Source organism: Ornithorhynchus anatinus, chromosome 1 (assembly GCF_004115215.2).
Source record: "Ornithorhynchus anatinus isolate Pmale09 chromosome 1, mOrnAna1.pri.v4, whole genome shotgun sequence".
NCBI lineage: Eukaryota > Metazoa > Chordata > Mammalia > Monotremata > Ornithorhynchidae > Ornithorhynchus > Ornithorhynchus anatinus.
This window is the reverse complement of record NC_041728.1, coordinates 9,745,924-9,773,551: the sequence shown is the minus strand read 5'-3', so window position 1 is coordinate 9,773,551 and position 27,628 is coordinate 9,745,924.

The following is a 27,628-nucleotide window of genomic DNA, read 5'->3' as shown; positions in this document are numbered from 1 at the left end:
ACAAAATAAATTACGGATTATAGAGGGTATAAATCCAAGTGCAAAGATGATCCAGAAGGGAGAAGGAGTAAATAATAATGTTGGTATTTGTTAAGGGCTTACTATGTGCAGAGCACTGTTCTAAGCACTGGGGTAGATACAGGGTAATCAGGTTGTCCCACGTGAGGCTCACAGTTAATCTCCATTTTACAGATGAGGTAACTGAGGCACAGAGAAGTGAAGTGACTTGCCCACAATCACACAGCTGCCAAGTATCAGAGCCAGGAGTCGAACTCATGACCTCTGACTCCGAAGCCCAGGCTCTTTCCACTGAGCCACGCTGCTTATGAGGACTTAATCAGGAAACTCCTCCTGGAGGAGATGTGATTTTAATAACACATAATTTAATACAATTTTAATAATTTTAACCCGATTAGACTGTAAGCCAGTCAAAGGGCAGGGACTGTCTCTATCTGTTACCGATTCGTACATTCCGAGTGCTTAGTACAGTGCTCTGCACATAGTAAGCGCTCAATAAATACTACTAATAAGAATGTGTCTGTTTATTGTTCTATTGTACTCTCCCAAGTGCTTAGTACAGTGCTCTGCACACAGTAAGTGCTCAATAAATATGTTTGCATGAATGAATCAGGCTTTGAAGGTGGAGAGGGTGATGGTTTGTTGAATATAAATGGGGCAGCAATACGAGGTAAGGGGGAGGACGTGGGCTAGGGGTCAGTGGTGAGATAGGGGAGATTGAGGTGCAGTGAGAAGATTGGCATTATTCAGTCATTCGGTCATATTGGGCTGGGCGCCCCCGACTAGGGTGAAGCAGCGCCGCCCTCCTCCCCGGCTATGAAGCCCCCCCGCTTTCCACCGCCCCGCCGCCGCCGTCCCCCCCGGCCCCCAAGGACCGACAATTAACCCCCCCCCCATCCACCGATGCAGTGAAAACAAAGCCTGGCCCATAGTAAGCGCTTAACAAATACCGTTTTCCTAACTCTATGTCATTATTTGGTAGGGTTTTTCTGCCCTCATGTCTACATGGCAAGAATGAAAGTGAAGCAGGAAAATAAGATAATCCTTCTCAGTGGCTTTTCAAAACCCTCAGAAAGGGCATCTTTAAGGTGGCTGTGAGCTGGGATGTTTACAGGATGTCAGATGAAAGATGTAGGCTTTAAAATGGCATATCTGCAGAGAGTGGGCTATTGGATGAACCTTTGAACTGGGGTGGTTGTAAGATGTAGGCTTTAAATTGGAATGGTCGTGATTTTGAGTTTCATAGGCCCTACAGCCCATCACATTTAAACCCTTCGGTTTGAAGAATTCTAGAAAAGCTTTTACACAAACAGCTTCTCAAAAATAAACAAACAGTCCCCAAGAAGATTGGTGACTGCAGGGGCGCCCCGAACTCTGAGCCATGAGAAGCCTGAAATTCTGCTCCCCTAGAAAGAACACTCTAATGATTTGGGGGGTCTTGGTATATTAACGTTTTCCTTCATCACTTCTGATGTGTCAGTCTCCAGTCCCTTCTCCCCACTTAGACTCTTAGTTTGTGAGGGACAGGGATCATGTCTAACTCCCACCTGTATATTCTCTCCCCTTCTCCCTTCCCCTCCCCTCAGCACTGTACTCGTCCGCTCGACTGTATATATTTTCTTTACCCTATTTATTTTGTTAATGAATTGTACATCGCCTCGATTCTATTTAGTCGCCATCGGTTTTTACGAGATGTTCTTCCCCTTGACTCTATTTATTGCCATTGTTCTCGTCTGTCCGTCTCCCCCGATTAGACTCAGAGCCCGTCAAACGGCAGGGACTGTCTCTATCTGTTGCCCACTTGTTCATTCCAAGAGCTTAGTACAGTGCTCTGCACATAGTAAGCGCTCAATAAATGCTATTGAATGAATGAATGAATGCTATGCACATGGTAAGTGCTCAATAATAATGGTGGCATTTGTTAAGCGCTTACTATGTGCTAAGCACAGTTCTAAGTGGTGAGGTAGATACAAGGTAATCAGGTTGTCCCACGTGGGGCTCAGTCTTAATCCCCATTTTACAGATGAGGTAACTGAGGCACAGAGAAGTGAAGTGACTTGCCCAAAGTCACACAGCTGACATGTGGTGGAGCCGGGATTAGAACCCACGACTTCTGACTCTCTTAATAAATACCACTACTACTATTCATTCAATAGTATTTATTGATTGATTGATTACGATGTGCAGAGCACTGTACTAAGAGCTTGGAATGTTCAATTTCGCAACAGATGGAGACAATCCCTGCCCGATGACGGACTATTATAGACGAGGCCTTGGAACATATGGCCCCTTCAAATTGATGGCTTTATCCCACTCTGGAACCTGTTTTATAAATATTCAAACTTTAATTTGAGGTCCACCATGACCCAAGGGGGTTGAATGAGAAAGACTGGCTTCAGTCATTTTCCCAGGATCCTGAAAGACCCACATTTCCCGGAACACTTTGGGAAAGTGGAACCTGCTAATATGGCCAGAAAGAGCCGGGAGGAGCACAGGCAATCAGTGTGTCAGGGAATGAATGAGTAGCTTAGGCTTGCTCCCTCATTCTACTGCATCTGGTGTCCACGTAGCTTTGCCTCCTCCACGTAGCTGACCTGCATTCACATCCACTTAAACTCACTAATTTGACAGATTTGAGGTTCTTCAAAATCTCTTGCAACGCAATTCCACACTATCAGCCCACACCTTGGCTCCAGGGGATGTTTTATTAATCAGTCGGTTGATCGATGCTATTTAGTGCGCGCTTACTGTATGCAGAGCACTGACCTAAGAGTTTTGAAGAGTAAAATACAAAAGAGTTGGCAGATTGGTCTCCTGATCACTACAAGCTTACAATCTAGAGGGGGAAATGGATATAAATATAAATAAATTACTGATAAATGCATAAGTGCTTGTGGGGCTGAAGGTGGGGTTCATACCGAGTGCCCAAAGGATCAGATCAAAGTGCAAAGCCAAGCCACCGTGGCCAATGATGGCAATAACACAGATATTCTCCGATCACTTATAGCAATTGGGGCCCCAGGAATTAAAATTGAAAAAGAGGAGCAAGCAAAGGGGAAGATGAAAGTTAAATCTGTTTTCTTTACCTCAGTAACTGCACAAGTTTCAACAATTCCACCAGTTTTCCTTAACCTATGTGTATGTCTAAATAGTAAACGGGTCAGCTACACCGAAGAAGCAGCGCAACACACCAGGATCAGGAGACAAAGGAGTGAGGCCAAATCAATCTATCGATCAGTCTTATTTATTAAGTGCTTACTTTGTGCAGAGCACTGTACTAAGCGCTTGGGAGAGTGCAATACAACCGAGCTGGTAGATACGTTTCCTGCCCAAAATGAGGTGACGAGAGAGCGTCCTCTCTTAAATGTAAACGACCTCCTCTTTAACCATTAAGGCTTCCTTCCTCACAGAAGATTCAAGGAACTATGGCTTTTCAGTAGCTTCGTGTCACAGTAGGAAACTAGATATTTATACAACCTGGCTCAGCCAACAGATCCATACATCCTATTTTTAAGCAATCTGAATGCCTCAGCAGGCTCTCACAATGATACATCAAATCAGGAACAGAAGGGTTTAGAGAGCATCTTAGCTTCAAGAGGCTAAAATCAATTTTATTACTTGGAGAACTTCCCCAGCTTCAAGAGGGTCTCCCATTCAAAGAAACGAGGTCAAATAGTATTAAAAGCTTTTAGAACCTTATGGACTTCATATCTTTACTGAATGCCTTTCACAATTTTGATTTAAAAAAACATCTGCTTTCCTCTCTGGTTTGACATATATGTGAAAAATTTCCCTACTAAGTTAGAAACATATTAGTGATAACTTCCTTTTATGATTTGGCTCACTTCCAGAAGTTTTGAGTCTGAGGATTTCTCGTGGAAAATCCGATCCAATTTACTAAGAAAGGTGTATGGGGCTGGAGGAAGACCTGGACCACAAATGCTTGACATTTATAGACACTTATAGAACAGCGCTTTGCACACAGTAAGTGCTCAATAAATACGATTAATAAATGTCAGGCAGGGGACAATTGGGAGTCATTGCTATCGACCGATGAAAGCCTTTGCGGTCAGAGTTCATGCCTCTTTGGCCCATTGGACAACATCACAGCCTGATACAGAGGAGACAGCTGATTCCTTCACAACCAACCCCTCGGTGTGAGAATCTAAGAGAACTTAATCAGTGGAGATATCTGCTACAGCCGGAAAAAGGCCCGAGCCATTCATTCTGTTGTCTGGTAGACTTTCTTGCAGTGGGTTAAGGAACTGAGGCTTCTTGGCAATCAATGTTCTTCTTTGAGTGGCCAAAGGTGAGGTGGTGTCGCGGTTAATTCTTTTGGATCTGTCGACCGCTTCGATATTAATAATAATGGTATTTGTTAAGCGATTACTATGTACCGATCACTGTTGTAAACATTGGGGTCGATACAAGGTAGTCAGGTCGTCCCACATGGGGCTCACAGTCTTAATCCCCATTTTACAGATGAGGTAACCGAGGCACAGAGAAGTTAAGTGGCTTGCCCAACGTCATGCAGCAGACAAGTGTAAATATAAACGTAAAATGTCTTCTGATTCCCAAGCCCGTGCTCTTTCCACTAAGACACACATCACTCAATCCTATTTGAGTGCTTACCGTGTTCGGAGCACTGTACCGTGCACTTTGGAGAGGATAAAATAAAGTTGGTAGACATATTTCCTGCCCACGAGCTCAAAGTCTAGAAGGAGCGATTCATTAATATAAACAAAATTACGGATATGTACCTAAGTGCTGTTGGGCTAAGGAAAGAGTGATGAAGGGAGCCAATCTGGGTTGCACAGAATGGAGTGGGAGAAGGAGAAATGAGGAGTTAGGGAAGGCCTCTTGGAGGAGACGTGCCTTTAAGAAGACTTTGAAGGTGGGGAGACCCCTCGTCTGTGGGATACGAAGGTTTATTTATAGGTTAAGCTATAGTTGAAAATGGCCCCCATCCTGCTGTTGAGCCGCCCCCCTGGTTCCAAGATGTGAGAAGAGGCACAGAGAAGCAGCGTGGCTTAAGTGGAAAGAGCACGGGCTTTGGAGTCAGAGGTCATGGGTTCAAATCCCCGCTCGGCCATTTGTCAAGCTGTGTGACTTTGGGCAAGTCACTTAACTTCTCGGTGCCTCAGTTACCTCATCTGTAAAATGGGGATTAAGACTGTGAGCCCCACGTGGGACAACCTGACTCCCTTGTGTCTACCCCAGCGCTTAGAACAGTGCTCGGCAGATAGTAAGCGCTTAACAAATACCGACATAACATAACGTGTCCCTCTGGTAATGAACGTTTCTCCAATGGGCTGGGGAGTTGCTTGCAGTGGCGGTAGGGACAGTGAAGTGGAGTGGGGTTTGCCAAGGCCCCTCTTCCCTAAATACAGGGATTGGATTTGGATTCCATCCTCGACTGGTCAGAATAACTGCCGCCTCGTTGGATTTGGACCTGAATGAAGGCAATATGTCAGGGTCAATCCAGACAGAGTTGTTGATGTTAGTAGGACGGAAGAGGGAGAAGAAGAATGGAAATTGGGGAAGCGATGTGGTAAAAGGTGAAAGGATTCTTGGTTCTATTTATTGCCACTGTTCTTGTCTGTCCGTCCGTCAGAGGGCAGGGACCGTCTCTGTCTGTTACCGATTTGTACATTCCAAGTGCTTAGTACAGTGCTCTGCACGTAGTAAGTGCTCAATAAATACTATTGAATGAATGAATGAATGAATGAATGAAGGAGAGAAATAGGAGGAAACTGAAGGCGGGGAAGGGGATAGAGAAAGAAGGAAACAGCTCCTTTGAATGCACTTCCCAATTTGCTACCCCCATCCATCCACTTACTCGCTTTTTTCAGTCCTACTGATCAATCGGTCAAGGATATTTAGAAGCAGCGTGGCCTAACGGTTAGAGTGTGGGCCTCAGAGTCGGAAGGTCATGGGTTCTAATCCCAGCTCCGCCACCTGGCTGCTGTTGACCTTGGGCAAGTCGCTCGACTTCTCTGTGCCTCAGTTAACTCATCGGTATAATGGGGAATGAGACTGTGAACACCACATGGGAGAGGGACTGGGTTCAATCTGACCTGCTTGTATCCATCCCGACGTTTAGTACAGTGCCTGCCACAGAGTAAGCGCTTAACAAATATAATTATTATTATTTTTTATTATTTATCGAGAGCTTACTGTGTGCGGAGCACTGTACTGAGTACTTGGAAGAGTAGCGTGCAACAGATTTGGTAGACGCGCTGCCCACCCGTGATTGCTCTGTGCCCAGCCATGAACTAGGCACTGCACTAGATTTTAAGATCATTATACGGGGCCATCGTCCTTGTCCTGTGCGGTGCTCCCAAACTAAGAGCTGGCCTAAGCCAGAAACTCCTTGAACCCCTGACCTCAGGCACCACAGGGATGAGCCCCCAACCCAACCCCCAGAATGGGGCCGAGGAGGAGGTCTCTGCATCCCCCTCCGGATGGGCTCCGCAGCTGCCATCTTCCAGCACCAGTCCAGTGGCAGCGACTCCTTGCAGACGGGGATTGTCGCTGTTTATTGTTGTGCTGTACTTTCCCAAGCGCTTAGTACAGTGCTCTGCACGCAGCAAGTGCTTCATAAATAAGACTGAATGACTGGGTGAACTCCAGGCAGCTGCCACTCACCGGTAACCACAGCAACGTGGGCGAGCAGCAGGGAGGCTGGGCCACTGAGGGCTGTGGAGACTCTGTGGTGCTGTGGGTCCGGAGGCCGTCTCCAAAATCTTAGAACGAGTCGTCTACAATCGATGCCTAGAATTCCTTAACTCCCATTCTCTCCTTGACCCCCTCCGATCTGGCTTCCGTCCCCTCCACTCTACCGAGACTGCTCTCTCTAAGGTCACCCGTGACCTCCTTCTTGCCAAATCCAATGGCTCCTACTCCATTCTGATCCTCCTTGACCTCTCTGCTGCCTTTGACACTGTCGACCATCCCCTCCTCCTCCATACCTTATCTCACCTTGGCTTCACGGACTCTGTCCTCTCCCAGTTCTCCTCTTACCTCTCTGGCCGATCATTCTCGGTCTCCTACGCTGGAGCCTCCTCCCCCTCCCATCCTTTAACTGTTGGAGTTCCTCAAGGGTCAGTTCTCGGCCCTCTTCTTTTCTCCATTTACACTCACTCCCTCGGTGAACTCATCCGCTCTCACGGCTCTGACTACCATCTCTACGCAGATGACACGCAGATCTACATCTCCGCCCCGTCCTCTCCCCCTCCCTTCGGGCTCGCATCTCCTCCCGCCTCCGGGACGTCTCCACCTGGATGTCGGCCCGCCACCTAAAACTCAACATGAGCGAGACCGAGCTCCTCATCTTCCCTCCCAAGCCCGGTCCGCTCCCAGACTTCTCCGTCACCGTGGATGGCACGACCATCCTTCCCGTCCCGCAGGCCCGCAATCTCGGTGTCATCCTTGACTCGTCCCTCTCGTTCACCCCACACATCCTATCCGTTACCGAGACCTGCCGGTTTCACCTCTACGATATCGCCAAGATCCGCCCTTTCCTCTCCGCCCAGACGGCTACCTTACTATTACGGGCTCTCGTCATATCCCGGCTAGACTACCGTGTCGGCCTTCTCTCTGACCTCCCTTCCTCCTCTCTCGCCCCGCTCCGGTCTATTCTTCACTCCGCCGCCCGGCTCATCTTCCCGCAGAAACGATCCGGGCATGTCACTCCCCTTCTTAAACAACTCCAGTGGTTGCCTATCGACCTCCGCTCCAAACAAAAACTCCTCACTCTAGGCTTCGAGGCTCTCCGTCACCTTGCCCCTTCCTACCTCTCCTCCCTTCTCTCTTTCTACCGCCCACCCCGCACGCTCCGCTCCTCCGCCGCCCACCTCCTCGCCGTCCCTCGGTCTCGCCCATCCCGCCGTCGACCCCCGGGTCACGTCCTCCCGCGGTCCCGGAACGCCCTCCCTCCTCACCTCCACCAAACCGATTCTCTTTCCCTCTTCAAAACCTTACTTAAAAATCACCTCCTCCAAGAGGCGTTCCCAGACCGAGCTCCTCTTCCCCCTCTACTCCCTCTGCCATCCCCCCTTTACCTCTCCGCAGCTAAAGCCTCATTTTCCCCTTTTCCCTCTGCTCCTCCGCCTCTCCCTTCCCATCCCCACGGCACTGTACTCGTCCGCTCGACTGTATATATTTTCGTTACCCTATTTATTTTGTTAATGAATTGTACATCGCCTCGATTCTATTTAGTCGCCATCGGTTTTTACGAGATGTTCTTCCCCTTGACGCTGTTTAGTGCCATTGTTCTTGTCTGTCCGTCTCCCCCGATCAGACCGTAAGCCCGTCAAACGGCAGGGACTGTCTCTATCTGTTGCCGACTTGTTCATCCCAAGCGCTTAGTACAGTGCTCTGCACATAGTAAGCGCTCAATAAATACTATTGAATGAATGAATGACTCTGAGGCTGAGGGCCAGAGGAGATTTAGACTGGTGCCTGTGAGGACTGTGGAGAGCCCACAGGGGCCTCATAATAATAATAATAATAACAATAACGGGGAAGCAGCGTGGCTCAGTGGAAAGAGCCTGGGCTTCGGAGTCAGAGGTCATGGGTTCGAATCCCAGCTCTGCCACTCGTCAGCTGTGTGACTGTGGGCAAGTCACTTCACTTCTCTGCGCCTCAGTGCACCCATCTGTAAAATGGGGATTAACTGTGAGCCTGATGTGGGACAACCTGATTCCCCTGAATCTACCCCAGCGCTTAGAACAGTGCTCGGCACATAGCAGATACCAACATTATTATTAAACGCTTACTATGTGGCAGACACTCTACCAAGCACGGCGATGGGTATAAGCAAATCGAGTTAGACTCTATCCCCGTCCCACATGGGGCTCACGGTCACAATCCTCATTTTACAGATGAGGGAACTGAGGCACAGAGAAGTGAAGTGATTTTGCCAAGGTCACACAGCAGACAAGTGGAGAAGCAGGATTAGAATGCATGACCTTCTAACCCCCAGGCCTGTGGTTTTTCTACTGTGCCATGCTGCTACTGCAAGACCCTCTCTGTTCCTTTCCCAGATCCAAAATACTGGGCCAGCTGAGCCAAAGCTGACCACCGTCTCAGAAGAGTGGGTATTTTTAAAGTTTTTAACAGTATCTGTTAAGCGCTTGGTTTGTGCCAGGCACTGTACCGAGCTCTGTGGTAGACACAAGCTAATCAAGCTGGACACAGTCCTGGTCCCACACGGGACTCCCATTCTTAATCTCCCTTTTACAGAAGAGGTAACTGAGGCACCGAGAAGTGAATAGGCTTGCCCGAGGTCCCACAACAGATAAGTGGCGGGACCGGGATTAGAACCCGACTCCCAGGCCTGTGGACTTTCCACTAGAAATCCACCAGTAGACACAGACATTTGAAGAAACAAATGTCTTTTCCTCCATTTAGTTCTTTTGAACTGATGTTAGTTTTTTGGCTGATATAATTGGGAAGTTTCCTTTCAGCTGTCACTCAAGGTTCATTAATGATGCAGTGTAAAACTGGATAAAAAATGGTTAGTGGAATCCAAAGCCACTTTCAGTTCTTCTATTACTCCAAATTATTTCTACATAGCCTGAGACAAATCTGAAAAGAGATATGATTGGGGGCATCACCTAGCCCGGCTGAGTGTCCAGAAGGGGTAATAATAGTAGTAATAGTGATGTATTAAGAGTTTTACCCCGTGAAACCTAGCGCTCTAAGTGCCGGGAAAGAGTACGCCGGTGGGAATTTAGACGTGGTCCCCTCAAGGGGACACACAGGAATGATGAAACCATCAAGCCCCCAAACAACATAAAAAATAAGGACAATCACCCAAAATAAACACAAAAAGCCACAGGGCGCTGTGATTAGAGGAACAGAAGATCGGGTCCCTCACAGTTCAGAGTCCACAGTCTCAGCCACCGTCGCTGCGACAGGGATCATAAGGTGGGATGGGATTGAGGGCTTCAGATCAGGTGGAGGGGCCCAGCACGGGTTACCAGAGGGGCACCTCGCCAGTCTAGCAGGCGGAAGACCCCCAGTGTAGCCACAACTTTAAGGACGTGCTAAAGTGGTTCCTGAGTTCCTTTAGAAGAGGCTGAAGAGATTCCTACATTCCTCAAGTTTCAAAGCACACCTGGTAGGAAAGCGGGTCACCTGACTGCTGAAAAAAAACCCAACACAAGTGAAGACTCTCCTCATGGACCATTAAAGTTGACTGCATCTGTAAAATACAAATCAATCTGGTATTTATGGAGCATTTACTATGTGCAGACTAATAATGATAATAATAATGCTGGTATTTGTTAAGCGCTTACTATGTGCAGAGCGCTGTTCTAAGCGCTGGGGCGGATACAGGGTAATCGGGTCGTCCCACGTGAGGCTCACAGTTAATCCCCATTTTACAGATGAGGTAACTGAGGCACAGCGAAGTTAAATGACTTGCCCACAGTCACACAGCTGACAAGTGGCAGAACCGGGAGTCAAACCCATGACCTCTGACTCTGAAGTCCAGGCTCTTTCCACTGAGCCACGCTGCTTCCCCTGCTTCCCCAAGTGCTTAGACTGCTGCACTAAGCACTTGGGGGAGTAATAACAAATGGCAATTATGATATTTGCTAAGCACTGTTCAAAGTGCCGGGGTAGAATCTCGCTAATGAGGGTGGGCGGACTCACACTCTTAATCCCTGTTTTACAGATGAGGTAACTAAGGCCCAGAGAAGTTGAAGCGACTCGCCTAAAGTCACACAGTGAACATGTGGTGGAGCTGAGATTAGAACTCAGGTCCTTCTGATAGCCAGGCCTGTGGTCTATCCACCAAGCCACGCTGCTTCTCCATACAATGCGGTAGAATGAGCAGCCATGTTCCCTGTCTGTAAATATACACTTACATCTCTTCCAAGTTGAGCGAAATCATCTCAAACACTAAGGAACATTTCCCTTGCTTTGTATCTTTCCTTGCACACAAATACACGCACACACAGATACACAAACACATACACACACATTCATTCAATTGTATTTATTGAGCACTTATTTTGTTCAGAACAGCACACTACACACTTGGAGAGTACAAAACAACAGTAAACAGATACATTCCACACACACACCATACCGTCCTCTCAAAAAATGGACCATTTTAATGGGAAGGATCCCATCATTCCCATATAATGCCAAAATAGTAAACATCAACCACAAATAGTCCACTTGAGTATGCTCTTTAGAGCAGGCATCAGATCCAGTCTTACCTTTTCATCTGGCTAAGTCGTGAATGGTATTTAAGTTAAAATGAAGGGAAAACCTCCCGTCTTGCCTAGACAAATGTTCTATCTGTGTTCTGACAAATTTCACCGGGCCGGTCTTTCCTAAGCTCTAGTCCTCGATGGAGAATACCCCATCTCCTCCCTTCGGAAGATTTAACCACCGGCTGCTTGCCTGACGGCCTCAGTTGCCGTGACAGGATGTTAGATGAACAGATGGGCCCCCAGGCCAAATAGTGCTATGTTATTTAATACTGAAAGCAAAACTGTCAACCGTTTCAACTAAAACGTAGATCCTGGAACCAAGGAACTGATGAGTAAACATGAGAGAAGCTGATTTTTGAAATATTTGCTTTGAAATGTATTTGCGATTTAAAATCTAAACACTCACTGATGTCTTTCTTCCCCAAGATCTTTGAGATCTTTCTTTTTGAAAGTCTGTTTTGCCAGTTACTTTTAAGAAACTTTTCCTCCTCCAAGAAACTTTTCCTCAATTTTTTTTTCGTCGGTTATGATGGTGATGATTTAGAAGTCCAACTGCTGGCATTGAATTTTCATCCGGAGACCTTGGATGATGAAACCAATAAAGGGACAGAATCTTACAGACTTATGTTCCTACAAAAATGATGTTGTTACAGAATGCAGTGTAGGAATTAGTTGGTCCCTGGGTACCACAGGACCTGTTGTAGGTTGACTAGTTTTGGAAATTGAGGTGAGTTTTCTCAACCCGTTTTCCCTCTATATCATGCGATAAAATACACTAACAAAAATAAACTGTAGGTTGGATGAATAACGGTGGGATGAAATGAGAAACTTGATAAATGTTTGGTAACTTAGGGGACTCAAGACTGTTCCAAAGACAGTTTTCAAATAGGGTTTTTGCTTCCTAAGGCTAGGCATTGTTTCCATTGCTCTCTTGTTTCCTATTGCGGTAAGTGACCTCCCTTGAAGGAAAGAAAGAAAAAGAGCAGAACTAACCCTGACTAATTCCAATTCAGAGTCCTCTTCAAAATCCCCCCGTGATTCAAAAGCCAGGTTGATTCCACTAACCTTGTCCTCCTCGTTTGGTAATCAAAAGTGGGGAGAAGGCAAGAATTTAGGATCCATTTAGAACTGTAGAAAACGCGTCTCCTCGGTCATTCTTAAGGTTTGTATTCTGTGGGGGCTTGAGGTTGCAGTCCTTTAATACATTTCTTGTGCTTTGGGATTCAAGAAGCATTTAGAACGGTGATAAGACCCGATGGAGGCATCTGGCTGACCAACAAGATGAAGGGCGATCAGAAGTCAGATTTTTACTTCAGCTTGCTCATGTCCCAAATTGAAAGTTAGAGCAACTGACTCCAGCTCCCTATTGTTTTTCAAAAATGACCCAATTTACCCTATGAGAAAACATACAGTTTCTGCTACATGGCCATTTTTTTAAAAAAACTCCATAGGTGCTTCTTACTCAGTGCATAACTCCGCCATTTCAGCCTCCCTTACCACTCCAGGACACAAGACTTGACCTCCACGGTTGTAGAGCATGCCTTGAATACAGTCTTTCCTATGGAAGGCTCTGAACCGCAAAGTGATTAAAACCGTATTTACAATTAGTAGTCGGTAAGTGCTAGACCCACTTACTTATTTTACTTGCCTGGCAGAATACAAATGAGATATAAAGCATTTTATGGGGCTCTCAGCATGAGCCAAAGCATACATGGATGTATAAATGGTCAACTCATTAAAATACAATTTAGGAACAAATTTATAATGTGTAAAACTTGCTTCTCTTACTTATCCCACCCTGGATGTATCAGGCAATGTGCCAGAATTCCCTATTTTGAGAATACATATTCTCTCATGAAACATCCTGTTTTTCTTGATTTGAAACATAAATTAACATTCCGTGGGGTTTTCCGCATCCCCGCGAGTGTTTTTTTTTCCCACCTTTTCTATTAATGGTCATTTTACAGGGACTATAAAGCTGTATGGGCTTGGCGGGAAGCTTTAAGGCCTTGAAGTGCAATTGGGTAAAGTACTAGTGAACCCACTGCACCACTGGCAATTTCTTAAATAGTTGCACATGTTTTATTCAAAATTTTCAAGATAAGTCACTTTTTGCCTGAGGATACCGAGCAAGTACTTCAAGACCCATGAGATACAAGAATGCTCGGCATTTTAACAGTGATTCAGAAAAGAAATGAGAATGGGTTTTACTTTATAATGAAAAATGTTACCATCTTCCATATGCCTGGGATAGGAGGAAATGATGTTTTGCAAAATGGAATGGAAAAATGGTTTAAACTTGTTGGAGACCTTATAGGAAAAAAGAAGACTGATGTAGAGACCACTCTTTTTTCTACTGAATAGGTCAAGGTCTTTCAATCTGCAGATGGACTGATAAGGAACATTCCAAAAGAGGACCTGAAAAAGATTTTCTTTACAAAAAAAAGGATTTCCAGATAGAAACCTGTGAACTTAAATGAATATTAATTCCCCAGGCAGGAATTCCATGTTGGTTGTTGCAAGGGGTCAATTTGTTTCGTGCTATTTTTTACTTTGGAGGGAAAATCAATCAGTGATAGTTCAATCAATCATATTTATTGAGCGCTACGGTTTGCAGAGCCCTGTGAGATTACAACATTCCTTGCCCACGACGAGCTTACAGAATAGGGGGAAATCAGTCAGTGGTGTTGTCTTCATCATCATCAGTGGCTTTTATTAGGTGCTTGCTGTACTAAACGCTTGGGAGAGAAGCAGCGTGGCTCAGTGGAAAGAGCCTGGGCTTCAGAGGTCATGAGTTAGAATCCCGGCTCTGCCATTTGTCAGCTGTGTGACTGTGGGCAAGTCACTTCACTTCTCTGTGCCTCAGTTACCTCATCTGGAAAATGGGGATTAACTGTGAGTCTCACGTGGGACAACCTGATTAACCTCTATCTACCCCAGTGCTTAGAACAGTGCTCGGCACATAGTAAGCGCTTAACAAATACCAACATTAATTAATTACAATACAATTGAGTTGAAAGACACATTTCCCGCCCAAAATGAGCTTACACTCTAGAGGGCGAAACAGACATATACACAATTTGTATATATTTCATATATATTTATTTAAAAGATGGATACGTTTATGTTGAAAACAGGAAGTTAATTCAAAACCACAGCCATATTTTGCTACATTTTTTAATGGTATTTGTTAAGCACTTACTACATGCCAGGCACTGTGCTAAGTGCTGGGGTAGATATGAGCTAATCAGGTAGGCCACTGTCCATGTCCCTCTTGGGGCTTACAATTTTAATCTCCAGTTTACAGATGAGGTAACTGAGGCACAGAAATAATATTGGCATTTGTTAAGCGCTTACTATGTGCAGAGCACCGTTCTAAGCGCTGGGGTAGACACAGGGGAATCAGGTTGTCCCACGTGGGGCTCACAGTCTTAATCCCCATTTTACAGATGAGGGAACCGAGGCACAGAGAAGTTAAGTGACTTGCCCACAGTCACACAGATGACAAGCGGCAGATCTGGGATTCGAACCCATGACCTCTGACTCCAAAGCCCGTGCTCTTTCCACTGAGCCACGCTGCTTCTCTAGTGAAGTGAAGTGACTTACTCAAGGTCACACAGCAGTCGAGTGATGGAGTTGGGACTGGAACCCAGGTCCTCTGACTTCCAAGGTGTGTGCTTTTCCTTTTTCCTCTAGGCCACACTACGTCCATAGGATGGACAAAAGATGGATTGTGGGACCAGTGTAAGACCAGAGTCGCGTCTAAACTCTTACCCCAGAAGCGAGCACATAGTAAGCGCTAATAAATGCTTCAATCATTATGACATGAAACTGGCCTTCCCAAGCCGTGATTCACGATCCAGAGATGTGGAATCGAATGTTTCACATTTCCTCTGAGCCATCCAGGCAGGTAGTACAGCTGCAGGCATTGATTGGTACAGTGCTCTGCACACAGTAAGCGCTCAATAAATACGATCGAATGAATGAATCTGGAAAGTAGGAAGTGAGGGGTTATTTCCTCTGAAGATGACTTTTGCCACTTCTCTTTCCCCTTTCAAGTACCTCGCAGAGTAATAACGGTGGAACTTGCCAGTAGAGTAGTAAAATATTTCTGGAATAAGTTTCTCTTTAAGAAGGGCAAAAGGCCTTCATTAACTTTACACTTTATTACCCTCCACTATGGAGTTTCACTGATGGTGTCTCTTTTGCAAGTGAATGATCGAAACTTAAAAGAATCCATCGAAACTGTGAGCTCCCTGTGTTCAGGGAACAAATCTACCAAGTCTGCTTTATTCTCTCCAAGTCCCTAGTCCAGTGCTCTGAACATAGTAAGCGCTTAATTCATTGTTGTATTTACTGAGCGCTTACTGTGTGCACAGCACTGGACTAAGCTCTTCGAAAGAACAATTTGGCAACAGATAGAGACAATCCCTACCCAACAACGGGCTCATTGACATGTTTTTGGAGGTGAGGCTAGACATACGAATCTCCTAGGCCTGCTCCTATAGGCCTATCAATATGAAGATATCAATGCTTAGCACTGATAGTTACATCATTGATGATGCCATTAAAATTTTCCAATAACTGTATCTCCGGTTTACATTTAAGGAACAGGCTATATTGCTTGGGATTTAGTTTGGGCCAGCTGCTTTTTTGTACTATGCTACTATTTACAGTTACCTGCCTAAATGTTGCTTCTCCGTGGATTTGGCTTCAAAATAATCTAAAAACAATCTTTCTTTCCAAGAGAGGGATGGTATCCAACTAACTGTGTTGTCCAGCTGACTAAAGGCTTAAACAGGAAAGGGACACAATAAGATTCTGTGGTAGGTATAAGATAAACATCTCCTTGCTTATGTTTTGCTGATACTTGGATTGTTTAGAAATTTGAGGGTTTTTTTCTTTCTTTTTTTTTTTTTTATCTTGCTTTGGGCTGTTCTTTACCAAATCCAAACAATCAGTCCAGTCTGGCTTGTGCCTTTGATCTTTGTTTTTCTATTTGTTCTTAAAGGCTAAAGGTCTTGCAGTTTGTTGTGTTTCATACTTTGTCAGATCATACTCCCTCAACACATATTATCCACAGATGGTTGGAAGGGAAAAGAGGAAATGGTAGAGGGCCTTAAAATTTGACATCTCCCATAAATTCCCAGGAGATTGTTTTCTAAATATCGGCATATTTGTGGTGGGTTTTGCAGGTGCTTAAACAGGACCCAGTGGCCTTTCACCTCGCAAAATTAACTTCCTTTTCTTCCCCAATGTTTACCATCTTTTTTTTTTTGTTCTAACCTTTGTTTTCCTAGACGCCCTTGAAACAAAACTGAGCTAGCTGTTCAGACACCTGCATGCCAGGAGGCAAATGCTGAACTTCTCCCTAGCCCCAAGATGTGCGTCCTCCCCCTCCCACATTCTCCCAGTTGCCATTTACGCTAGACTGATAAATCATGTGATGAGATGTAATCAATCTGCTGCGGAATGCTGCAGGGATTGGCTTATTTTGAAGCTTATTGTACCATCTGCACCTTGGGTGAGTTTTGAAATGCAAGGTTCCGCTTTTGAACTCTGTGGTGATGAAACCCACGCCTTTGATTAAAACATACCATCTCAGGGGGGTTAAGATGGATGTCTCAGAATGTTTACGTTTTCTATAGGGTGCATATCCTGTAATGTTTGATTTATTCCTCTCGCACGCCTGAAGCCTTTACGCGTTGGTGGGAGTTGAGCTTGTCTCTACATTCTGAGGGGGTAAATTCACCTAAGTGCGATTGTAATTTCGTTTTTTTTTTTTGACCCATTGCAAAATATATACAGTTGTAGCTCCAGATGGGATCATGTCAGTGAAGAATTTCAGAAGCCAAACTCTAACCTAAAATATTTCTTTAAGTAGACTTTATGGCACCAAGCAGGCATTCCTAATACTAAAGAGTCCACGTTTAATGATATGTGATAAGCCTATTAGTTTTGCTTTGATTAGTCTGGAAGTGGTTGGCTTTTACTCCCAAATAACTGATTATTCACACTCTAGGTCATTGGTTTGCTTTATTTATTGGCTAGCTTTGTATATTCCCTTCTTCTGAAGAGCTGCTGAAGCTTATTAAACAGTGGATTGGCTTGTCGAATCCAGTTCCTGGTTGAGCTTTGGAAAACTGTGTTGCACTTCAATTAAGCGCTTGGTACGGAGCTTTGCACAGAGTAAGTGCTCAATAACTATGATTGAATGAATGCATATTAAAGTGTCAGATAAGCAGAAGGCATTCCTTTACTTATATTTATATTAGTGTCTATCTCTCCCTCTAGATGGTAAACTCTCTCCGGGGTAGGAACATGTCTACCAACGCTGTTGCTCTGTACTCTCCCAATCACTTAGTACAGTGCTCTGCACACAGTAAGGGGTCAATAAAGCTCACTGATCGATTGATCTTGCTCCCTATATTCATTTCCCTCCCAGCCACCTACTTATGTCCTTACCCATAATTTATTTATACTAATGTCTCCTCCTCTAGACTCTAAGCTCAGTGAGGGCAGGGAATGTGTCTACCAACTGTTGGTGTTTTACCAACGAGAAGCAGCGTGGCCTAGTGGCAAGAGCCCGGGCCCGGGAGTCAGAGGTCATGGGTTCTAATCCCGGCTCTGCCGCTTAGCTGCAGTGTGACCTTGGGCAGGTCGCTTAACCTCTCTTCGCCTCAGTTACCTCATCGGGAAAATAGGGATTGAGACTGCGAGCCCCACGTGGGACAGGGATGTGTCCAACCTGATTACCTTGTATCTACTCCAGTGTTTAGAAAAGTGTTTGGCACATTGGAAGCGCTTAACACCATAATTATTATTATTACCGACTCTGTTATACTGTTATAGTGTCCAAGCACCTAGGACAGTATTCTGCACGTGGGGAGTGCTCAATAAATACGATTGATTGATCGGTCGATTGATGGATGCTAGATGATGAAGTCTGCCAATTCTTCAGGTTTTATTCTGAGAAATATTAACATTGCTGTAATAAAGAAACTATAATTACCACACTATTACTATTTAATTCTACTACAAGTATTGCTATAACTACTATTTCTAGTACTGACTATTACCTGGGCTGGGATTCAGAATTAAGTACCCTTGTCCCAGAACAAAATCATCTGACCTCACACAGGAGAGTACAGAGAATCTGGGAAAGAAGAGGAAAAGGATGGTCTTCGCTTAGGAAATACAAGCACATAAGCAGGACTGGAAGGGGTGCCCGGGATTCGGAGATCACTGGAGAAAACTGAGAAGCAGCATGGCCTAACGGATAGAGCACGGACCTGGGAGTCAGAAGGATCTGGATTCTAATCCCAGCTGTACCACGTCTCTGTCTGCTCATTCATTCATTCAATAGTATTTATTGAGCGCTTACTACGTGCAGAGCACTGGACTAAGCACTTGGAATGTACAATTCGGCAACAGATAGAGACAATCCCCTGCCCAGTGACGGGCTCACAGTCTTCCATGTGACCTTGGGCAAATCACTGAACTTCTCTGGGCTTCAGTTACCTCGACTGGAAAACGGGGATGAAGACTGTGAGCGCTGTGCGGGACATGGACCTTCTACAACCTGATTACTTCAGTGACCTTCTACAACCTGATTTCAGTGCCTGGCACATAGTAAGCACTTGACATATGCCATAAAAAAGGAAAAAAATAGGATTAAGAAATCTGATAGGAAGGAGAGTGGGAGTCCAAAAGGAGGGAAATCTTAATAATAATTCTACTAAACTTTGGGATCGACAGTACTATCGGATCGGAAAAAGTCTGTCCCACATGGGCCTCCCAGTCTAGGTAGGAGAGAGAACATACATTTAATAGTAACACGCGGGATTGTTAGTGACTTTCAACATCATTATCATCATCATCAATGATATTTATTGAACACTTATTAGGAGCAGAGCACTGTACTTAGCTTTCGGGAAAGTTGGTAGAGCTGGTAGACACATTCCCAGCCCACAACGAGCTTTCAACATGGAGATGTTCTTTTGTTGGTTAAAATAGCCCAAATGCTTTAAATTTATAGCCTTCAATGCTGAGTTCCGACCTGATTACTCAGTTCTTTGACTGTTTTCACTGGATATTTCTGGTGGTATTATTTTCAACTGTCCCATGCTAGAGAAGCAGCATGGCTCAGTGGAAGGAGCACGGGCTTTGGAGTCAGAGGTCATGAGTTCGAATCCCAGCTCTGCCACTTGTCAGCTGTGTGACTGTGGGCAAGTCACTTCACTTCTCTGTGCCTCAGTTACCTCATCTGTAAAATGGGGATTAAGACTGTGAGCCCCACGTGGGACATCCTGATTCCCCTGTGTCTACCCCAGCGCTTAGAACAGTGCTCGGCACCTAGTGAGCGCTTAACAGATACCAACATTATTATTATGTTCACTGAATACTTAACCCCTATGATTATTAAAGATTCCTTGTATTTGTCTTTGTTTTATAGAGTCTGAATTTGAGCTAAACCCCTCCCCTGAGAATCGGTTGTTGCACCCTCTCCCCTTTAAAATAGAGCATTCTTCAGTTCTCTCTGACATTTTTCTAGGAGAATTTAAAAACGAAACAGAGCTCCTTTCCTCTTGGATTGTTCAGTGACAGCCGTTCCCAGAAGCAGGGGGTTGTACAAGAAGCCTCAAGAAGTCAGTCAATCGATGGTATTTTTTGAGTACTTGCTACGTGCAGAACACTGTACTAAGCACTTGGGAGAGAACAATACAACAGAGATGGTAGTCCCATCTCTTGTCCACTGGGCTTTGATGCGAGGAAAGTGTCTCCAGCTTTTCAGCTATGAAAAGTCGACACAAAAAAGCTGCTATTTTTTTACACTGAGGCTGGATAGTGATTTGAGGACTTTCGGGGAAGGATTTTTTAATGGCTCAATATGGAGTCACATTACATGTAATTAAAATGGAATAACTGAAGTCAACTTTAATTGCCTAAGGACTATTATCTCAGAAGTTGTAAGGGGATATTGACTTCACTTCTGCTCGAACCCATGTAGAAAAGATTTCTGGTTTGTTATTTCTAATTTGAGAAATAGGTTTTAGAGGGTAAATGAAATACATATTCTCCCAAGCACTTAGTGTAGTGTTTTATACAGAGTAAGCACTCAGTTAATATTATTGATTGATTGAAGAGCTCTGAGCTCAAAGACCTGTCCAAAAGTAACCCACGGTTCCTTTTTTCAAGGACAGAAATCCCAAGTCTTGAAGGAAATCAGTGAGGACAGTTTGGTTTTCTGCCTGTCCTCAGTATTGTAGGATTTAATGAATGGAAACATTCAGGTATGAGATGGAATACCAAAAACAGGAAGCCTAGCAAATTATGTGACTTTTGAAAATAAACTGTCTTTGAATTCTCCAAGGCAAACTTAAATGCATTAAATCTTCTTCTCAACCCATGAGTGATCTTTACTGAGTGCCTTCTGAGTGTGAAGCACACTCCCCTAAGCAATGGGAGACTGTAAGCTCCTTGTGGGCAGGGAATCAGCTTAGTAACTCTGCTGTAAATACTCTCCCAATCGCTCAGTACAGTGCTCTGTACGCAGTAAGCGCTCAATTAATACCGGTGATTCACTGTTTGATAAAAAGTGTCCTTTCCCTCCCCTCAAAGAGCTTAAGCCGTTAATGTGAAAACAAAATTATTGATTGATGTAGCATAGCAAAGAGCAACTTTTCTGTATAGAGAAGCAGCGTGGCTCAGTGGAAAAGAGACCGGGCTGGAGAGTCAGACGTCATGGGTTCGTAACCTGATTCTTGTCAGCTGTGTGACTGTGGGTAAGTCACTTCACTTCTCTGTGCCTCAGTTACCTCATCTGTAAAATGGAGATTAAGACCGTGAGCCTCACGTGGGACACCCTGACTACCCTGTATCTCCCCCAGCGCTTAGAACAGTGCTCTGCTCATAGTAAGCGCTTAACAAATGCCAACATCATATATATTCAGTGATAAAGAGATTTACCAACATGAAATAGAAGTAACTATAAGGACTGGGCTAGTTGGCCTCATGCAGATAGTTGAGACGTTCAGACCATGTTTCCCCATTCTTCAAGACGCCCCGGTGGTTGCCCGTCTACTGCTGCATCAGATAAATTCCTCACCTTTGGCTTTAAAGGGCTCAGTCACCTCCCCCACTCCTGCTTCACCTCTCTACTCTCCTACTACAACCCAGCCTGTATACTTCGTTCCTCTAATGCTAACCTTCTCACTGTATCTCGATTCTGTCTATCTGGCTGCCGACCTCTTGCCCACACCCTGACTCTGGCCTGGTTCGCTCTCTCTCCTCATATCAGACAACGGCTCTCTCCACTTCAAAATCTTACTGAAGACACATCTCCTCCAAGAGGCCTTCCCTGACTAAGACCACCTCTCCTCTTCTCCTACATCCTTCTATGTTGCCCTGACTTGCTCCCTACATTCATCCCTCTTCCCAGCCCCACGGTACTTACGTATAGAGCTGCAATTTATTACCTATCTATTCATGGATATTAATGTCTTTCTCCCCCTCTAGACTGTTAGCTCATTGTGGGCAGGGAATATGTCCATTTATTGTAATATTGTACTCTCTCGAGCGCTTAATACAGTGCTCTGCACACAGTAAGCTCTCGATAAATATGACTGACTGACTAAGGTCTGGCATGCCAAGTTCGGTCTGCCTCCGCATCCTCATTCTGCCCCAGAATTACTGGAAATATAAGACAAAAATTATTATCACCCAGTCAGAACCGTTCCATCCAGCCTAATTATAAGGCCTCCCCGGTGGATTATTTGTAGAACTGTGGGCTGGTTTCTTTCCCTAATAATTACAGTTGGTCCATCAAACAGTAGGAACTTTTCCCTCCACAATCTCGTTTTTGTTTTCGAATTAGATCTCTTATCCGTGAATTAATCTCTTATCCGTGAATTACCCCAAAGTCTTGCGAGACCTACAGATATCTGTTGTCCACCCAAGGTCTGTGCTGATGAATTCCCTTATGCGTATCATCTTTTGGGTGAAGCAGTGTTTCTCACTGTTCTGAACCTACCGCCTTCAGGTTGCCAAGGAGAGAACCCAGGACCAATTCCTTAAACCGTTTTTAGCTGCTTTGTTGAAATAGAGATGTCTTGCGGTGTTTAAATTTGTTAGTAGTATTTAAATGATCCTTCCAGCAGGATGGAAACCAGCGGAAAAAGGATCTTGGGTTATTTATAGTAAGAAGATAATGTCAAGTGCTATATAAATTTGTGAAGGAGGGAAGAATAATAACTGCTGACAGCTTTCACTTCCGTCTCTTCAAGGTGCTTTCTGATCTCCTTCCAACCTTTCTCTGTCACGAGTTTGAATTCAAATGTCAAGTAGTTTGATTTCTTCTCAGGTTCTTAAAGGTACTCTGTTTAGGAAATCAGTTGTTTGATAAAGAGTTTTTTGTGGGTATTGAACACTTGCACAAGTGAGTCAGCCAGCTCAGTTTTGTTGTACTCTCCCAAGTGCTTAGTACAGTGCTTTGTATTCATTAATAGCACTGATGATGAAAAATAGAGTTTTCAGTAATCACTCTGATTTTAAAGAGTCTCAAACGTTACTTATTCTTCCTTTGGATATTTGAAGAAGGAAATAGAATGAAAGTTTATCTGGCTCTTACCTGTATTTTGACAAAGTAATAAATAATAATAATGGTATCTCTTAAGCACTTACTACGTTCCAGGCACTGTACTAAAGGCTGGGGTGGATACGAGCAGATTGGGTCGGACACAGTCCCTTGACCCACACGGTCTCAATCCCCATTTTACAGAGGAAGTAACTGAGGCACAGAGAAGTGAAGTGACTTGCCCAACGTCACACAGCAGACCAGTGGCGGAGCTGGAATTAGAACCCATGACCTTCTGACTCCTAGGCCTGTGCTCTGTCAACTATGCCAAGCTGCTTCAGTAGTGCAGTTGCTATGTCTTCAGCAGCAGTGGGTAGAAGCATTGTCTTTTAATGTACTGTTCTCTATGAGATGAAAAAAAATGATTTTCCCTGATGATTATGATTTCTCCATCATAAGAAGTTTGGAAGTTTTTACTTTTTGTCGAATGACTCATTTGTGGAGCTGAAGAAGAGTGATGATTTCTACAATTACTAGGCATGAGGAAACAGAGAAGATAAGGGACAGAATAAAATCCTGATGGAAGGTAATTAAAAAATATGGAATTCAGATTGAATTTGAGCCTGCTTTTTTTTTTTCTGAAGATGTTTGCTTTTTCTAACCACGAATTTAACTATGCTATTCTTCTTATACCACAACAAATAGTGATGAATAAGGAATGAAAATATGTGGGATAAGAATGAAAATGGACTCTTTGAATTGAAAATGAGAAAATGAGCTTCTTACCCGGTGTGACCGGTAATAATGTTGACTTGGATTCACAGAGATGGGATATAAAATGGTTTTGTTAAAAATTACTTAAATTTTATTTTATTGCTCTATCCTACAGGTTATACAGAATTGGCTAAACCTCTTATTTTCATTGATGGAGCAAAGTCTTCATGCAAACCAATTATCTAAAGGACAGTTAGATGGCAAAAATAGGGTGCAATTGCAAAGAAGGTATTTAATATCTATCTACATTAAAATATTGTTAGCCTTTTGTTTTCAATTTGTAAGTTACTTAGCAAGAAGTGATTGTGATGAAAATTCAGGAGCATTTCACAACAAATATTTTCATGTTGCACATTTTCCATTATTAATGAAATGTAAGCATATTGATTTAATTTTTAAAATTGGGTCAACATAAGACCTAACCGGTTCTAGGAGAATCATTGGAAATTGTTAACATACCATTTTAATCTAACGCACAGCATTCTTTACTTTGAAACTTAACTACAATTTCCATAATATAGTTTGAATGCATCAACTATAATGTACATAATATAAGAAAATCAGGTATGGACTATCGTGCATTTTTATGTCAGTGAGGAGGTAGAAAAGGACATTAGTCCAAAGGCACATATCTTATGTATTCTGTGCAACTTCTGGGAATCATAATGAGCATTTAAAAACGTTCTCATAAGCTCAATACAACTGTAAGAAGAGCGCTATTCTATTACTTCTGTTATGGCTTCTGTCCCTATTTCAACTCTTCATAATTAAGGGGCAGATAGTGTGTTTATTATAAAGAGATTTAAGAGTATTTTTGGAAGGAAGCAGATAGATTTCCCCCTCTTGACGTTTTTAATAGCTACTGCGAACTATGTTTCTTATAAAAATTTCGATAAGGGGTTCATGAATTGTTTAGAAGGCCATCAGAGACAAATGTAAATGAAATAATTTCAGCAGAAGCATCAGACCTGAACTGATTTTGAGTCAGAGCCATTTCTACTTGCAAATGGAGATGGTATGCAGTGCTTGTTAATTAAAAAAAAAATCAAATGTTACCCGGTATTGTCTCTGAAGTAGTTACAATGATGTTGAGCTACCGAGAGTCAACAAGAGTCCTGATTAATATATTTAAATGGAATTCCCTATCATGAGAGAGGAGCTAGATGGTCGATGGGTTTTCTAAATCTTTGCTAACTGGTGATTTGAAAGCATAAACCCTCTGGGTTTGATGTGATAGAATTCTTCCTTCCTCAAGGATTTCCATTCCACAACCTCTCCTTTTGCCAGTTCTCATTAGCCTTGGTCCGAAAAGATATTCAACTGTGGACACATACAGGCAAGTTTAGACTTCAAGTGAATTGGAAAATGTGATCGGAGCTCTGAGGAGTTTGTGGTCACTTAGCTCCTCAGAACAGTGCTATTGTTGCTAGGATGTGAGATATTTTGAGAGGAAGGGAGATCTTACTGCTCTCCTTGGCAGGGATGTTGTCAAGAATGATGTTTTGCAAAAATTAGGTCAGGAACACTACACTGGGGCTGAAAGCTCTAGTCCATTTGGAGAAATGAATAGCGGGTGGCTTTTTGCTGTTTGTGGCTCCAAAAGGAAAAGAACAATTAATAGACTATCAACAGTAAGCTACTTGTGGGCAGGGATCATATGTACCACAACTTTATTGCATTGTCCTTTCCCAAGCACTTAGTGTAGTGCTCTGCACATAGTAAGCGCTCAATAAATGCCATCACTTGGTATGCACTGTGAATTGTTATCCGTCTTTTTAAAAAATGACTAGAGGAGATCAGATGGGCTTTTTGTTTTCAAGATGGATGAAATTCAACCTTAGAATTCAGTGGGAAAAGGTCCATTTCTGTACTGCCTCGTTAGAATTTTTGTTTGGAATACTATTTTTTTTTGGTCTGGCGTATTATTGGAAGGGAGACTGTAAGCTCATCCCTCTTGACTGTAAGGTTATCCTTCTAGACTGTAAGCTCACTGTGGGGAGGGATTGTGTCTTTTTATTATTATATCATACTCTCCCGAGTGCTTAGTACAGTGATTTGCACACAGTAAGCACTCAGTAAATATGATTGGTTGAACGAATGAATGAATGAAAATATTAGGGTCCTCACAGTAGTAATATTGTCTTTAGTATGGTATCCGTTAAACGCTTACTGTGTGCTGGGTATCGTACTAAGGGCTGGGATTAATACACGATAATCAGGTTGGACACAGTCCCCCTCCCCCATGGAGCTCACAGTCTTCATTCCTATTTTACAGGTGAGGTAACTGAGGCACAGACAAGAGAAGTGACTTCCCCGAGGTCGCAGAGCAGACAAGTGGCGGAGCTGGGATTAGAACCCGGATCCTTCTGACTCCTAGGTCTGTGCTCTATCCACTAGACCATGCTGTTCCTCCGATCCTAGCTCTATCCTGACTCCGACACTTACCTACTGTAGGACCTTATTATGATGTATATTATAGGGTTTGTTAAGCGCTTACTAGAACCCGATTAGACTGTGCGCCCGTCAAAGGGCAGGGACTGTCTCTATCTGTTACCCATTTGTGCATTCCAAATGCTTAGTACAGTGCTCTGCACATAGTAAGTGCTCAATAAATACTATTGAATGAATGAATAGAACGAGCACTATTCTAAGATTGGGATACCTACAAGGTAATTAGGTTGGACATAATGCCTGTCCCGCATGAGACTAACAGTCTAAGTAGGAGGGAGTAGAATTTTAATCTTAATATCTCTGTGCCTATGCCTCATCTTTAAAATGGGGATTAAGACTGAGCCCTATGTGGGACAGGGACTGTGTTCAACGCGATTTGCTTGTATCCACCCCATCGCTTAGTACAGTGCCTGGCGCATAGTAAGCACTTAGCAAATACCACAGTTATGATTCTTAACAAATGCTATAAAAAACAGAAACAGAACTCATGTTTTGTCCTCGTCTGACCCATTTTCCCATACCTTCACCACTCCTCGGAACTCTCCGCCCTTCAAATGGACCAAGCCATGACCCTTCTCACCAGCAAAATCCCCAAACAAGTCTCTTCCTTCAAAAGACATTCCACAGTTATTCCCTCCCTTCCTGCTCATGTCATCCCACTCTTAATAGTCATTTGTCTATCTGTTCATTTCTTTATTTTACTACTTAATTTTGCTTTTTTCATTTGCATCTGTGCTCCTTCTGTCATACCTCTGGATGTCATCCGTTAACTGTTAATGACGGTGGGTTCTAATCCCCTCAAGGACTAGCATGACCTCCAGGATTCGCATGACTCTCTGAGCTTTTGCCGACGTGGCAGGTGGGTGGTGAGGGGTGGGAAGAATCGGCCCTTACCACCCAAAAGCGAGTCTATGCGTAGTGTCAGAAGGACCTGGGTTCTAATCCCTCTTCTGTCATTTGTCAGCTGTTTGACCTTGGGCAAATCAATTCACTTCTCTGTGCCTCAGTTACCTCATCTGTAAAATGGGGATTAAGACCATGAGCCTCACGTGGGACATGGATCGTGTCCAACCTGATTAACTTGTATCTACCCTGGTGCTTAGGACAGTGCCTGGCACATAGTAAATGCTTAACAAATACCATAAAAAAATGGCTATTATGTCTTCAACATCTCTTCATGGGAGGAGAGGCTGGATTTATCACCGCTATCATCATCATCATCATCATCATCATCATTGTCTCTAAATATCCACAGATTTTAATATTGCGGGTCCAGAATTCTACTATCAAAATGAATCAGCTTTGAACTAACAATGGTATGACTCACCTTCAGTAAGCAATCAAGTATTTATTACTGAGTGAAAACTCAATACTCAATGAATTAATACTCAATCATAATAATAATGGTTATAATGATAATAGTCATAATAAATTAATACCCAGTCATGTACTGATTGCTTATTGTGGGCAGAGCATTGTACTATTTAGGAGAGTAATATACCACAGAGTTGGTGGACATAATCCCTGCCCGCAAGGAGTTTATCAACTAGAGGGGAACCCAGACATTAAAATAAAATTC